The sequence below is a fragment of the Mobula hypostoma genome, chromosome 2, assembly GCF_963921235.1.
Source record: "Mobula hypostoma chromosome 2, sMobHyp1.1, whole genome shotgun sequence".
In the NCBI taxonomy this organism is placed as follows: domain Eukaryota; kingdom Metazoa; phylum Chordata; class Chondrichthyes; order Myliobatiformes; family Myliobatidae; genus Mobula; species Mobula hypostoma.
Genome location: NC_086098.1, coordinates 143,228,089 through 143,243,037, shown reverse-complemented (window position 1 = coordinate 143,243,037; position 14,949 = coordinate 143,228,089).

Genomic DNA, 14,949 nt, shown 5'->3' with positions numbered 1-14,949 from the left:
GGAAAGGAGCACCATATACCTCATTTGTTAGCGATGTCTCTCCACCCTTCCACCCTATATACTGTATATAAACTAAATTAAATAAGTAGAGCAAACAGAGAGCAAAATAATAGAAAGGTAGTGTTTATGAGTGGTTTCATTGTCCATTCGGAAATCTAATGGCAGAGGAGAGGAAGCTGTTCCTAAAACGTTGAGTGTGTGTCTTCAGAATCCTGTACCTCCTTCCTGATGGTAGCAGTCAGAAGAGGGCATGTTTTGGGTGATGGGGGTCCTCAATGATGGATGCCGCCTTCTTGAGGCATTGCCTTTTGATTTGTCCTCAATGCTGGAGAGACCATTCCCCATGAGTTTGCAACCCTTTGCAGCTTATCCACATTTGCTCCATTTTAGACACCAGATAAAATGGTCCTTCAAGGCAAAAAGAGGAGTGAACAGGCCACACCTGTGCCAATCCTGAGTGCAAATCACACCCGATAGTCAGGTTCTTCCCAGCTATTTACAGAATTGCTATTTCCACAGAGTCAGCTTTTGTTTGACCTTCCCAACCTGCTCTGGCCAATTCTTATTACACACCTCAACCCCTGGAAATAAGATCCCTAGCACCTTCAGATAGTCGGGCGTGACAGTGAAGGGGTCATTGGATCGGTTGGGCCAGTAATCCAAGAATACCAGCTTATTCTTCCTGTGGTTGACACTGGCCACCGACGCCAACTTGAACTTGCTGCAGATGCTGATAAATCTGTGAAAGGACCATGGATCTGAGTAGAAGACAGTGACAATGTCATGCTGAAGGAGGTTTTGCATTGCCTGGCAGTGTCACTCCTCTTATCCTTTCGTTCTTCTTGGTGGATTTGGTAAAGGGTTCTGTGCAGCAGACAAACAAGGCAAGGAAGAGTGGACAACCCTGTCTGACTGCAGGTTTGATGAGAAAACTATCTGTCTCCCACCCATTAATTTCTGATTCCCTCCCCATTTTGGAGATCACGCCTATCATGCACATGTGTGAAACCCTGTCAAAGGCTTTCTCCTGGTCCAAGCTTCCAAATCCCCTCTGTCCTGAACATAGGCACTGGTATCCCTGAACAGCACAAAGCTGACAGAATTTATTCTGCCAGGTACAGCACAGATTTGGTCTGGGTGGATCATCTGTCTCGGAGCACAACTGACCCATTTGTTAATGGCCTTAGATAGGATCTTTTAGACCACTGGGTTGAGCCACAGAATCAGGTTGAGGCCCAGTTCCATTATATGGGTGATTACTGTACTAACCCCGTAGATGGAGGAATTCCATTACATGATACATAATGGACAAGCAACGGCTAAGTTGCTTCTACAGATTTTACACACACTCCATTGATCTTTGCTCTCGAGGAAGGGCTCTTTCTATGTGCGATATCTTGTGGATGGATCCAGTCTGGTGGCAGACACAACAAAATGTGCAAGTTACACTGAAGGATTCTGAGGAAAGAGGAAGCTCAGTAATGCCCATCAGCTGACTCACTTCCACACAGATATTAGCTTTCCCGGGCAGTTCTCTGTTCATTCTTGTTAACTCTGAACACCGGGCCCACTCTTGCTCTGTTTCAGCCACGCACTGTGTTTCTTCAGCTGGCTGCACCCTTCCCTGAGCGCCCAGCGTTCCTGTTTTGTGTTCACTGTGTTGCGTGAGCAGAGTGAGACTTCTTGCAACATTTTATTCATTATGGGCTACAAAACACAAAAGCTAGAGAACCCGTCCCACAGACTCAAAGACAGCTTCCATCCCGCTGCTGTAGGACTCGTGAATAGACCTCTTGTATGAGAAAGAACTCCTGATCTCTCATTATATCTCATCATGACCCTCGCAGTTTATGTTTCCACATGCACTGCACTTTCTCTATAACTGTAACACTACATTCTGTATTCAGTTATTGCTTTTTCCTTTTATTCTGCCTCAGTGTACTTATGTATACAATGGTCTGTGTGGGTGGCATAAAAACAAAGTTTTTCACTGTATCTCAGTACGTGCAGTAATAATAAACCAGCTAGCAGTGACTAAGTCTTCAGGGCTGACTTAATCCTGCGTTTTGGATTGGTGTAGGTGTTCAGCCCTTTGTAGCACACACAAGATCCTGGAGGAACCCAGCAGGTCAGGTAGCATCTATAGAGCTGACTGACTTGCTGAGTTCCTCCAGCATTTTGTGCGTGTTGCTCAAGATTTACAACGCCAGCAGAAATTCTTGTACCTACAGCCTTTTGTGTTTATTAATGGTCACAAGATTACTTTTCTGCTGTCAGGGTTACTTGCACACTGCTGGATCTTCACCAACATTTTGTTCTAACTTGCGTAGCTCCTCCATAACCTTTGGCCTATGTGAGTACAGAACAGAACTCAGTCAAAGGCCAATAGGCATGGCTGTCAGGTCAGTGCAGATGTGAGTCTTGGAGCAACAGTCCCACTGTTTCAGCTGATGGAAGTTGCTCGTACTTTATCATTAGCATTATCCATTCGACTAATCGAGCACACTGATTTTCAGCTTCCTGTCCCTGTCGATTTATCAACCTGGGTGTGATTACGCAATGTTCGACGGGAGGAAGCCATCCAGCCCCTCCTATCTGCTCCACTGTTTATAAGGTCAGAGCTACTCTTTTACCATCGGTTTGCCACATAGGCACCATATGCCTTTTTTCCCTTAATATCTACCTGTCTATAGAAGTCTGCCGTGAATTTACTCAGTGACTGGACCTCCACATGTCTCCGGGGTAGAAAATTCCAAAGATTCACTATCTTCGGGGCCGAAATTCCCTCTCTGTCCTGTATGCCTGTTTTTGGAATGTGATCCTTGGTTCTAGACAGCCTAACCAAGGGAAACATCATCACCACCATCTACCTTGTCAGGACCTGTAAATGCTTTGCTTGTTTAAGATCTCTTCTTATTCCTTGAAGTCAAAAGGGCACAGGTTCAGGCTGTTGAATCTGTCCCTATGGGACAAACTCCTTATCCCAGGAATTGAGCTGGTAAACCTTTGTCTGGACTCAATTCCTCCTGTAATAAAGTCCACATACCACTTACTTTCCCATTGTTTGCTGTACCTGCATTCAGCATTCAGTGAATTATGTAGAAGTGCAGTTGGGTCCTTTTGAACACCAACGTTATAGTATCTTGCTCACCGTTTGAAAAATATTCCTATTTTTCTACCAAAGTGGATGACTTCACATTTTCCACACTACATTTCCACCTGTCATCAGACAATTTATCAAAAATGTTACCATAAAATACACTCAGTTTTAATGGTATACTCAACAGGAACTACACAAATGACTCATTCTTCTCTTGAAGCCTCAGAATCCTCTTCATAACACCGTTTTGTAATATCAGCAAGCCAGTATATATGGCACTCAGCTCATTCTAATCATTAATATACATTGTGCACCAATCCATATGGCACATATTGGTCCCACCTTCCAATCTGCAAATGATTTATTTCTTAATTACTCTCTATTTTTATTGTCCATTAATAATCCTCAGTTCCAGCCAGTTACTGTCACACAGTAACAGAGCACAGAAGTTGCCTTTCAACCCAACTGGCTCATGTCTCCTAAGCTCCTCTAATTTGCCCCTATTTGGCCTATATCCCTCTCAACCTTTCCTATCTGTGTACACATCAAAGTACCTCTTCAGTGTTGTTAATGTACCTGCCTCGAGTACTTCATGTGGCAGCTTACTCCATGTACTGACATATACGTTGCCTCTCAGATTCCTATTAAATCTGTCATCTTAAACCTATACGCTGTAGTTCTTGATCCTCAACACTAAGAAAAAGACCATGTGCTTTCATCCTCTCTACGGCCCTCATTATTCAATATACCTCTGCAAGATTAGGCCATTAGACATAGGAGCAGAATTAGGCCATTCAGCCCATCGAGTCTACTCCGCCATTGCATCATGCCTGATTCCGGGTCCCACTCAACCCCATACAGCTGCTTTCTTGCCATATCCTTTGATGCCCTGACCGGTCAGGAAACTATCAACTTCCGCCTTAAATATACCCCAGATGTGGCCTCCACTGTAGTCTGTGACAGAGGATTCCACAGGTTTACTACACTCTGCATAAAAAAATGCCTCCTTACCTCTGTTCTAAAGGGTCGCCCCTCAATTTTGAGGCAGTGCCCTCTAGTTCTGGATACCCTCACCACAGGAAACATTCTCCCCTATCTAGTTGTTTCAACATTCAGAGGGTTTCAATGAGATCCCCCTGCATTGTTCTAAATTCCAGTGAGTATCGGCCCAAACGCTCCTCATATGTTAACTCCTTCAGTCCCAGAATCATCCTGGTGAACCTCCTCTAGACTCCCTCCAATGACAACACATCCTTTCTGAGATATGGGGCCAAAAGTATTGTTGGCAATACTCCAAGTGTGCCTGACTAACATCTTATAATGCTTTGCAAACCTCCTCTGGACTCTCTAATTACCCCTCATTCACTGATGGTCCAATATGTAAAGCCCCAACCTGCTCAGCCTCTCTCCCTTGGGACACAAAGTATTTAGAATCAGTCTCTTTAGTCCCAGGAACATCACTGTAAATCTCCTAAGCACACTTTCCAGCTTAATGGCATCTTTCCCATTACACACTGACCAAAACGGCAAACAGTATTCCAATGACGTGTGTAACTGCAATATATCATCCAAGCATCCATACTCAGCCTATGTGTTGGCTTTTTCATCCCCCTGCCTACCAGTGGTGTTACTATCAGAATCACCTAATTTTCTTTAATGATCCTTGAGTGGCATTTAACAAAAAACGTCTGTTAGCCATGTCCACTGGAACCACCGTACATTTTCTTCTAGTGTCAACTCAAAAAAATTCTAACGGTTTATTAAATGAGATTTCTCTTGCAAAACTCTAAGTTATCTGGAGATCCACTCTTTCTATTAACTTCACGCATTATTACTTTCCTAGCATTTGTAAACACCTTGAATGCATGCCTAACATATTGTATACAAGCATTTTAGTACTATATATAAAAATTGTAGTTCTCATTTTACTGAAGAAAATAACAAAGGTTGAGTTAAGGTAATTGATTTCTAGTAGTTGTAGTTGGTACACCAATGTATTCAAAATAGCTCCTTCTAATACCTACTGTTCTTAAAGGTCTACTCAAAATCATATGAAATGCACAGATTAAATTCCATGCGAGAAACCTACGTTTATCGATTATCTGTAACAACACCATGACACCTTGCAAGACTGCAGCCAAATGAAAAACAGCAATGTCGACCACGGATGTGAGTCAATAGGACAGATGACCAAAGTCTGGGACAAAGTTGTAGTTGTTAAGGGAGTAATTAGAAGAAGGAAGAGATGCTCTGAGCATTTCAGAGCCAGAACAGCTTTTGGGTTCTGAATGCAGCTCTGGCATTTGTAGTTGATTGACTTCATTTGGGGATGTGAAAGAGGGAAGAGTCAAGCGAGTGCGGACATTTGTTGGATGTCTATCATTAAGTCTCCACCATCCGGCCCATGGCATTTTCTCACATGGCCCAGATACAGAAGTCTGGAGTCCCACACTACCAAATTCAAGAACAGTCTTCAACCAACAAGCACGCACAAAATGCTGAAGGAACTCAGCAGGCCAGGCAGCATCTAGGAAAAGAGTCCAGTCGACGTTTCAGGCTGAAACTCTTCAGCAGGACACGAGAAAAAAAAAGCTGAGGAGTAGATTTAAAAGGAGGGTGTAGGAGAGAGAAACACCAGGGGATAGGTGAAACCTGAAGGGGAAGGGATGAAGTAAAGAGCTGAGAAGTAAGTTGCTGGAAGAGACAGAAGGCCATGGAAGAAAGAAAAAGGGGGGAGGAGCACCAGAGGGAGGTGATGGACGGGCAAGGAGGTAAGGTGAGAGAGGGAAAAGGGGATGGGAAATGGTGAAGGCGGGGGGTGGGGTGCATTACCAGAAGCTAGAGAAATCAATGTTCATGCCATCAGTTTGGAGGCTACCCAAACAGAATATAAGGTGTTGTTCCTTCAACCTAAGTGTCACCTCATCAAGACAGTGGAGGAGGCCATGGATGGACGAATCAGAATGGGAATGGGAAGTAGAAGTGAAATGGGTAGCCACTGGGAAATCCCGTTTTTTCTGGCAATTTCACCAATTTCACCAATTTACTTCCCAGCTCCTTGCCTCACCCCTCCCTCTTCAGGTTTCACCTATCAGCTTGTGTTTCTCTCTCCCCTCCTCCCGCCTTTTAAATCTACTCCTCAGCTTTTTCTCTCCAGTCCTGACGAAGAGTTTCGGCCGGAAATGTCAACTGTACTCTTTTCCTAGATGCTGCCTGGCCTGCTAAGTTCCTCCAGCATTTTATGTGTGTTGCTCGGATTTCCAGCATCTGCAGATTTTCTCTTGTTTGTGATTGACTTACCTTCAACAATTTGGTTCTTAAACCAAACAGCATGACCCTAATCATTACCTTAGTATAGCCACACTTGTGACGTTGATCACTTTCCACTGTAATGGACTTTGTTTTCTTTCTTTTTCTGTTTGTGTTCTTACTTGAAAGTTTGGTGTATAATCTATATTTAAACAACATTTTTATTGTGAGTGCTGCTTATCTGATGCTATATACCTGCAAAAATTGCAGATGGAATTTAATGCATAAATGTGCGAGGTATTGTACTTAGGTGGGACCAACCAGGGCAGGTCTTACACAGTGAAAAGAAGGGAACTGAGGAGTGTGGTAGAACAAAGGGATCTGGGAATACGGGTACATAATTTGTTGAAAATGGTATCACAGGTAGATAGGGTTGTAAAGATACCTTTTGCCACATTGGCCTTCATAAATCAATGATTGAGTACAGGAGATAGGATGTTATAGTGAAGTTGCATGAGACACTGGTGAGGCCTAATTTGGAGTATTGTGTGCAGTTTTGGTTATCTACCTACAGGAAAGATGTACATAAGGTTGAAAGGGTACAGAGAAAATTTACAAGGATGTTGTCGGGTCTGGGGGACCTGAGTTATAAGGAAAGATTGAATAGCTTAGGACTTTATTCCTTGGGCTGTAGAAGACTGGGAGGAGATTTGATAGAGGTATACAAAATTATGAGGGGTAAACACAAGCAGGCTTTTTCTACTGAGGTTGGGTGGGACTATATCAGAGGTTCATGGGTTAGGGGTGAAAGGTAAGAAGTTTAAGGGGAACATGAGGGGACACTTCTTCTCGCAGAGTGTCGTGAGAGTGTGGAATGAGCTGTCAACTGAAGTGGAGCATGCGAGCTTGATATCAACGTTTAAGAGAAGTTTGCATAGGTACATGGATGGTAGGAGGATGGAGCCCAGTGCCCGGTCAATGGTAGTAGGCAGCTTAAATGGTTCAGCATGGCCAAAGTGGCTGTTTATGTGCTGTACTTTTCTAAGACTCTAATATACCTGTCTAAATATCTTTTAATCATTGTAATTATACAGTGCTCTACCACTTTATCTCACAGTTGATTCCATATACCAAAAGCCTACAGTGTGAAAAAGCTGCTCCTCGGGTCCATTTTAAATCCTTCCTTTCTGAGTTCTTCTCGCAGATTTTTTAATGTCCTGAGGTTCCTGCAACAACAGCCTTTTGTGTCCCCATTGCAAGCCGTGCAGGTGATTGGATGTATTAAAGGAGATAAGTGGTGATGTAGACAAGGGAAAAAGACATTGGCTAGAGTCTCCAAAGGCCAAGAATAGGAACAAAAAAATGTATTCTTCTGCTGGTTTCTATACAGTTACTTGAGCTAGAAAGCTTATACATGTGAATGTCACCACCAGGATTGAACTGGGGCTGGTTGTGATGTGGTTGAGTGAGTAATAGCCTGCCTATGTGTATGCTGGTGTAGAACAGACACTAGCATGCAATAGCTATCTTATAGTGCACCAGTTGAATCAGTCGACCCTGGGTCAGCTGAAAAAGTGGCAGTGGTAAGTTGAAAAGCTGAAAATAAGTCAAGGTGGCATTTGCTAATATGGGAAATAGACAAAAGTTGAATGCAGCATAAAAAACCTCAGAATAGATCACTTTCAAGACCACTCATTGCTTCCTCTAAAACCTACTCCTTGAGAAATATAATGGGCTGAAGCTTCCTTATAGGTACACATGTGAGCAATGGTCGAAGTGAACTTTCTTTGCATTCTCCACCAAGGTATGGCAGTCCCTCCTGTATTCCTGCAGCAAGGCCGATCAAATTGGCAAGGTAGACCTGTGGGGGGTGATGAAGCCCACCATGGCCAGGAAACAAAGCACGGCTGTTCTGCAGGGTCAGAAACTGAACCCAAAGGAGGACAAAACCATGGCTAAAGAGGAAAAAGATCCAGCAAGATTTATTTTTAAAAATTATGATAAAGGTGCCCAATCTGTTATAAGATCTCTGAGGGTCCAAAGTATTTAACAAATTTTTAAAAAGTTGAAATGTAATGTATCGTGCAATATGGATAAAAGAGGCGGCCAGTGTATGCTGAGTTAGGTCCTGCAAATAGCAATCTCTCTTGGAGGTGCATCATTCATCAGTAATTAAACCTTCCTTATACTGGAGTGAAAACACATGGCTATAGGGTGACTCCTTACAGAGCCTAATGGCCAAGGATAAGAACGACCTCATATAGCACACTTCGAAGCAGCACCGTTGTCTCAGTCTATTACTAAAAGTACTCCTCTCTTCAACCAAGATGGCATGCAGAGGATGAGAAACATTGTCCAGAATTGCCAGGATTTCCCTGCGGGCGCTTTGTTCTAACACAGACTCCAATGTGTCCAGTTTGACTCCGATAACAGAGCCAGCCTTTCTAATCAGTTTATTGAGCCTGTTGGCATCACCCGTGTTGATGCCACTGCCCCAGTACACCACTGCGTAGAAGATTGTACTGGTGACAACAGACTGGTAGAACATGTGAAGGAGAGGCCTGTGTACTGCAAAGGACCTCAGTCTCCTCAGGAAGTAGAGGCGACTCTGACCCTTCTTGTACACAGCGTCTGTGCTCCACCCAAGTCTGTCATCCAGGTGCACCCCCAGGTACTTGTAGGTCCTCACCATCAATAGTAACTATTTAATTATTGCTGAGTCAATAGAGAATCTATGTAGATGAAACGACTCAGTGTTGTATCTGCAAGTTCGAGGTATACAGGGGAAACAGGAACAACTACATGGTGTGATACGAATATTGAGAGAGAAGGATTTCTAGGACGTGATCTGCTTCTACGATTGATTCCAATGAATTCTTATGATTTGTGATGTTGACTAGCTGGACACCAGGGTGTACTTTGAACATCAGGCACCCCAGTATTTCCTCAGTACTGAGCTAGAGTTTTATGCTCAAGTCCCCAGATGGGACCATGAAACCACAATCTTGGACCTACTGAGTGATACCTACCAGCTACAGTTCAAATCTTTAAATGCACAGAAAATAAGGGGCTTTCAATGGTGGGGGTGAACCCGGCATAATGCACTGTATCAGAGAGCTTAGAATCAGGTTTACCTTGTTTGCTTTGTGGCAGCAGTACACTGCAAGGATAAAGATTACTCCAGTTTCAAACAAAAGATACAACTAAATAAGCAAAAGAGGAATAGCAAGGTAATGTTTGGGGACTCAAGGGGCGTTCAGGAATCTGATGGTGGAGGGGGAAAAGTTGCTCATAAACCATTCAGTGTGCATCTTTGGGCTCTTGTACCTTCCTCCTGATTGTAGAAATGAGAAGGAGGCATGTCCCAAATCGTGAGCGTCCTTAATGATGGATGCTACCTTTTTGAGGCACTGCCTATTGAAGATGTCCTCGACGGCGGGAAGACTCGTGCCTGTGATGGAGCTGGCTGAGTGTCTACAGGCTTCTGCTGTCTCTGTGCAATACAGCCTCCAGACCAGGCAGTGACGCAGCCAGAAAGAACGCTTTCCACAATGCACCTGCAGGGATGTAGTGTCTCTAGTTATCCAGACCCTCTCTGTTCACTCCGCGTTGCCAATCATAACACGGAACTTTCCACAGAATGGTTTGCCAAGTCTGCACTGTGCAGTTGTTTACTCTACCGGAGGACCTTTCTTGCCGGCATTAGTAAAGATCACACATCTAAGACGCAGGCTGAACATGAATCCTCGCTTCGTCTGCAAGAATGCCTTACTAAACTTACTAACACCGGGTGAAACTATTCTAATTCTGTCCTCAGCAGACAAAAGACAATGTTGTGGGATATCTAAAGTGATTGTGAAGAAAATGAAAACTGAGAGAGCCACAATGGAAACTGGTGAAAGGCTCCTACCACTTTGTAAATACACACAGGGCCTCTAAATGCAATTCTACAATAGGTGGGAGTGTCTCACATACAGTATCTAAATGACACCATGATAAATAATTCAGGCTGCATGTCGGAATCTCATTGAAATCATAGACCACCCATGCTCTGCTGTTTACTTTAAACATAGCTTTTCCTTAGCTTTCCCCATTGCAGACAAAAGTAACCAGCTAGTTATAAATAAATTGGATCCACTGACTGTGCATACAAAGACCAAGGTCATAAAGTTAGTGCATTGCAGGAAACAAGTTCAAAACATACGGGTAGTATAGTCCCAGTAGTTGAAAGAGAAGGCTTGCTTTGCATGTACATTCAGAGAAGCTGGAATATGCTGAAAAGCCCGGTCCTTTCTGCAACCGCTTATTCTTGGAAAGTCTATGCAGTGACTTTTGCACAGTATTGCTATAATCTCGTCTCGCTCCAAATTCTCAGCGCTTCCTCTATCTTGCCTCTTGCACATCCCCGTCCCCCATTTTACTCACTCCTTCATGCACTCATCCACCAAAGACCTAAGCTCTGTAATTCCCCAACTAAACTTATGTACTTCAGTGACTGTTCTACTCCTTTGAAGTGTACCTTTGAACTCTTTGTTTAAATTTTGCATGATTAACCCCCATATCATATTATGAGATTCAGTGCACCATTTAAGTTACTATGTAAATGCGAACCCTTGCTGTGGTTCCTCTCCCCAACAGCACAACACTTTACAGTACAGGTGACCTGGCTTCACTATCCCGTCGCTGCCTGTAAAGAGTTAGTATGTTCTCCCCATGGCCATGTGGTCATGGGGAGAATGCGACTATGCTTCCTTCGGCTGAAGTTAGAATGTTTTCTCTGGGTGCTTTGGTTTCCTCCCACAGTCCAAAGATGTACTGGTCAGTAGGTTAATTGGCCATTGTAAATTGTCTTGTGATTAGGATAGGATTAAATTGGGCCATTGCTGGGCAGTTTGCTCGAAGGGCCGGAATGACCTATTCCACACTGAATCTCGATAAATAAATAAATGTCATTAAGGCAGATCAAGTCATTCATAAGTAGATTGAGACAGTATAAACAATAGACAATAGATGTAGGAGTAGGCCATTCGGCCCTTCGAGCCAGCACTGCTATTCACTGTGATCATGGCTGATCATCCACAATCAGTACCCTGTTCCTGCCTTCTCCCCATATCCCTTCACTCCGTTATCTTTAAGAACTCTATCTAACTCTTTTTTGAAAGAATCCAGAGAATTGGCCTCCACTGCCTTCTTAGGCAGAGCATTCCACAGATCCACAACTCTCTGGGTGAAAAAGTTTTTCCTCAACTCCGTTCTAAGTGGCCTACCCCTTATTCTTAAACTGTGGCCTCTGGTTCTGGACTCACCCATCAGTGGGAACATGTTTCCTGCCTTTAGCGTGTCCGATCCCTTAATAATCTTATATGTTTCAATCAGATCCCCTCTCATCCTTCTAAATTCCAGAGTATACAAACCCAGTCGCTCCAACCTTTCAACATATGACATTCCTGCCATCCCTGGAATTAACCTTGTGAACTTATGCTCACTCCCTCAATAGCAAGAATGTCCTGCCTCAGATTTGGAGACCAAAACTGCACACAGTACTCCAGGTGTGGTCTCACCAGGGCCCTGTACAACTGCAGATTAAAGTGTTACAACTACAAAAAGAGGTTGTGCAGGTGAACAATATAAAATGCAAGGACAACAGTGAGGTAGAATGGAAGATCAAGGGTTAATCTTTAGCATATAAGAGATTCAATTTCGGAACTGTCTTTGAGTTTGCTGGCACATGTTTTCAAACTCCTAATCTGAAGGACAAGGAAAGAATAGAGAATGACCAGGGTGGCTGAGTCCTTGCTGATGTTGTTCTCTTCCACAAGGCAGATGCAAGGTCCACGGAGTCAATCGAGAGGAGGCTGGTTTGTATGATGGACTCACAGCACTGCTATTTTTGCAGCCTTAGCTAGAGCTGTTGCCATTCGAAGCTGTAATGCATCTGGATAAGATGGGTCCAGTGAGATGGAGGAACTGGGGGAAATACATGTTAGTAGGGAAGTGGTGTTAGGTAAATTGAAGGGATTAATGGCAGATAAATCCCCAGGGCCAGATGGTCTGTATCCCAGAGTGCTTAAGGAAGTAGCCCAAGAAATAGTGGATGCATTAGTGATAATTTTTCAAAAGTCGTTAGATTCTGGACTAGTTCCTGAGGATTGGAGGGTGGCTAACGTAACCCCATTTTTTAAAAAAGGAGGGAGAGAGAAACTGCAGAATTATAGACCGGTTAGCCTAACATCGGTGGTGGGGAAACTGCTGGAGTCAGTTATCAAAGATGTGATAACAGCACATTTGGAAAGCGGTGAAATCATCGGACAAAGTCAGCATGGATTTGTGAAAGGAAAATCATGTCTGATGAATCTCATAGAATTTTTTGAGGATGTAACTAGTAGAGTGGATAGGGGAGAACCAGTGGATGTGGTATATTTGGATTTTCAAAAAGCTTTTGACAAGGTCCCACACAGGAGATTAGTGTGCAAACTTAAAGCACACGGTATTGGGGGTAAGGTATTGATGTGGATAGAGAATTGGTTGGCAGACAGGAAGCAAAGAGTGGGAATAAACAGGACCTTTTCAGAATGGCAGGCAGTGACTAGTGGGGTACCGCAAGGCTCGGTGCTGGGATCCCGGTTGTTTACAATATATATTAATGACTTGGATGCGGGAATTAAATGCAGCATCTCCAAGTTTGCGGATGACACGAAGCTGGGCGGCAGTGTTAGCTGTGAGGAGGATGCTAAGAGGATGCAGGGTGACTTGGATAGGTTGGGTGAGTGGGCAAATTCACGGCAGATGCAATTTAATGTGGGTAAATGTGAAGTTATCCACTTTGGTGGCAAAAATAGGAAAACAGATTATTATCTGAATGGTGGCCGATTAGGAAAAGGGGAGGTGCAACGAGACCTGGGTGTCATTATACACCAGTCATTGAAAGTGGGCATGCAGGTACAGCAGGCAGTGAAAAAGGTGAATGGTATGCTGGCATTTATAGCAAGAGGATTCGAGTACAGGAGCAGGGAGGTACTACTGCAGTTGTACAAGGCCTTGGTGAGATCACACCTGGAGTACTGTGTGCAGTTTTGGTCCCCTAATCTGAGGAAAGACATCCTTGCCATAGAGGGAGTACAAAGAAGGTTCACCAGATTGATTCCTGGGATGGCAGGACTTTCATATGAAGAAAGACTGGATGAACTAGGCTTGTACTCGTTGGAATTTAGAAGATTGAGGGGGGATCTGATTGAAACGTATAAAATCCTAAAGGGATTGGACAGGCTAGATGCAGGAAGATTGATCCCGATGTTGGGGAAGTCCAGAACGAGGGGTCACGGTTTGAGGATAAAGGCGAAGCCCTTTAGGCCTGAGATTAGGAAAAACTTCTTCACACAGAGAGTGGTGAATCTGTGGAATTCTCTGCCACAGGAAACAGTTGAGGCCAGTTCATTGGCTATATTTAAGAGGGAGTTAGATATGGCCCTTGTGGCTAGGGGGATCAGAGGGTATGGAGGGAAGGCTGGTGCAGGGTTCTGAGTTGGATGATCAACCATGATCATAATAAATGGCGGTGCAGGCTCGAAGGGCCGAATGGCCTACTGCTGCACCTATTTTCTATCTTTCTATGTTTCTATGATGCAAAAGTCTTTTGCAACTACGTTAAAGCCCTTCCGCAGAAATAAAGAAATTATTAATTCCAGTGGTATCAAAGTTCAAAGTACATTCAAAGTTCAAACACCCAACCAGACAATCCTACTGAATGGCAAAGAATAATCTGGTTCCAAAATACCAAACTGACATCCACTGAAATATTTGTGTTGTTGGGAGTTGGGAGAAGGTGACTATTCATCAAACCTCTCCAGTTCTCCAGGCCCTTAGTTAATCCATATAGGAAGAACTTTGCTAAAGAACCTAATTGGCAGGATATGAAGTTGAGGAAGAAATCAGTATGCCTCGCATTAAACTGAAGTGATTAAAAGGTGTATTGCAAAGTAAGATTTAATCAAATAATATTAAATGAATAGATAGGTCCTGAAAATACTGAGGCCCATTTTCTGAAGCTACAAATTCAAATATTTTCTAAGGGTAAAAAGTAAAATTTTTAAATAGCATTAGATCAGTTTACTTCCCCAACGATTACTATTTTAAGTTTCTGAACCTCTGAGAAGCACAATATATATACTGTATGTTGTGTGAACTAGAAACTCTCACTTCGAAAGTGATGAGTCAAACTAACAGATTTACTCCCTTTGTTTCCTCTTCTTTGGAAACTTAAAAGGAACTATTACCTCAGATGTACTTTTATCATGTTTTAATCCAATATGCTGCTTATTTTGAAATCAGTAAATAGCTGGTTTCGGACTGCTGAATTTTTTGCTGTTAAGCTGTTATTAAGGTATTTGTAGTGCTTTGCCATCAAAAGTAATAACATTTTGTTAACTTTGCTTGGGCACTCAGCATTCAAGAATTTGGTTTTGCGAAGATTATAGTGAGCTAGTTAACCACTGCAACGCTGAAATAGTTTGCAGATCCCAGGTCATCATGTTGAGCCCTAAACCTTTGCAAATGCTGCTTCGTAGGACCTGTTGACTATCACAAAATTGGCAGATAGAAGG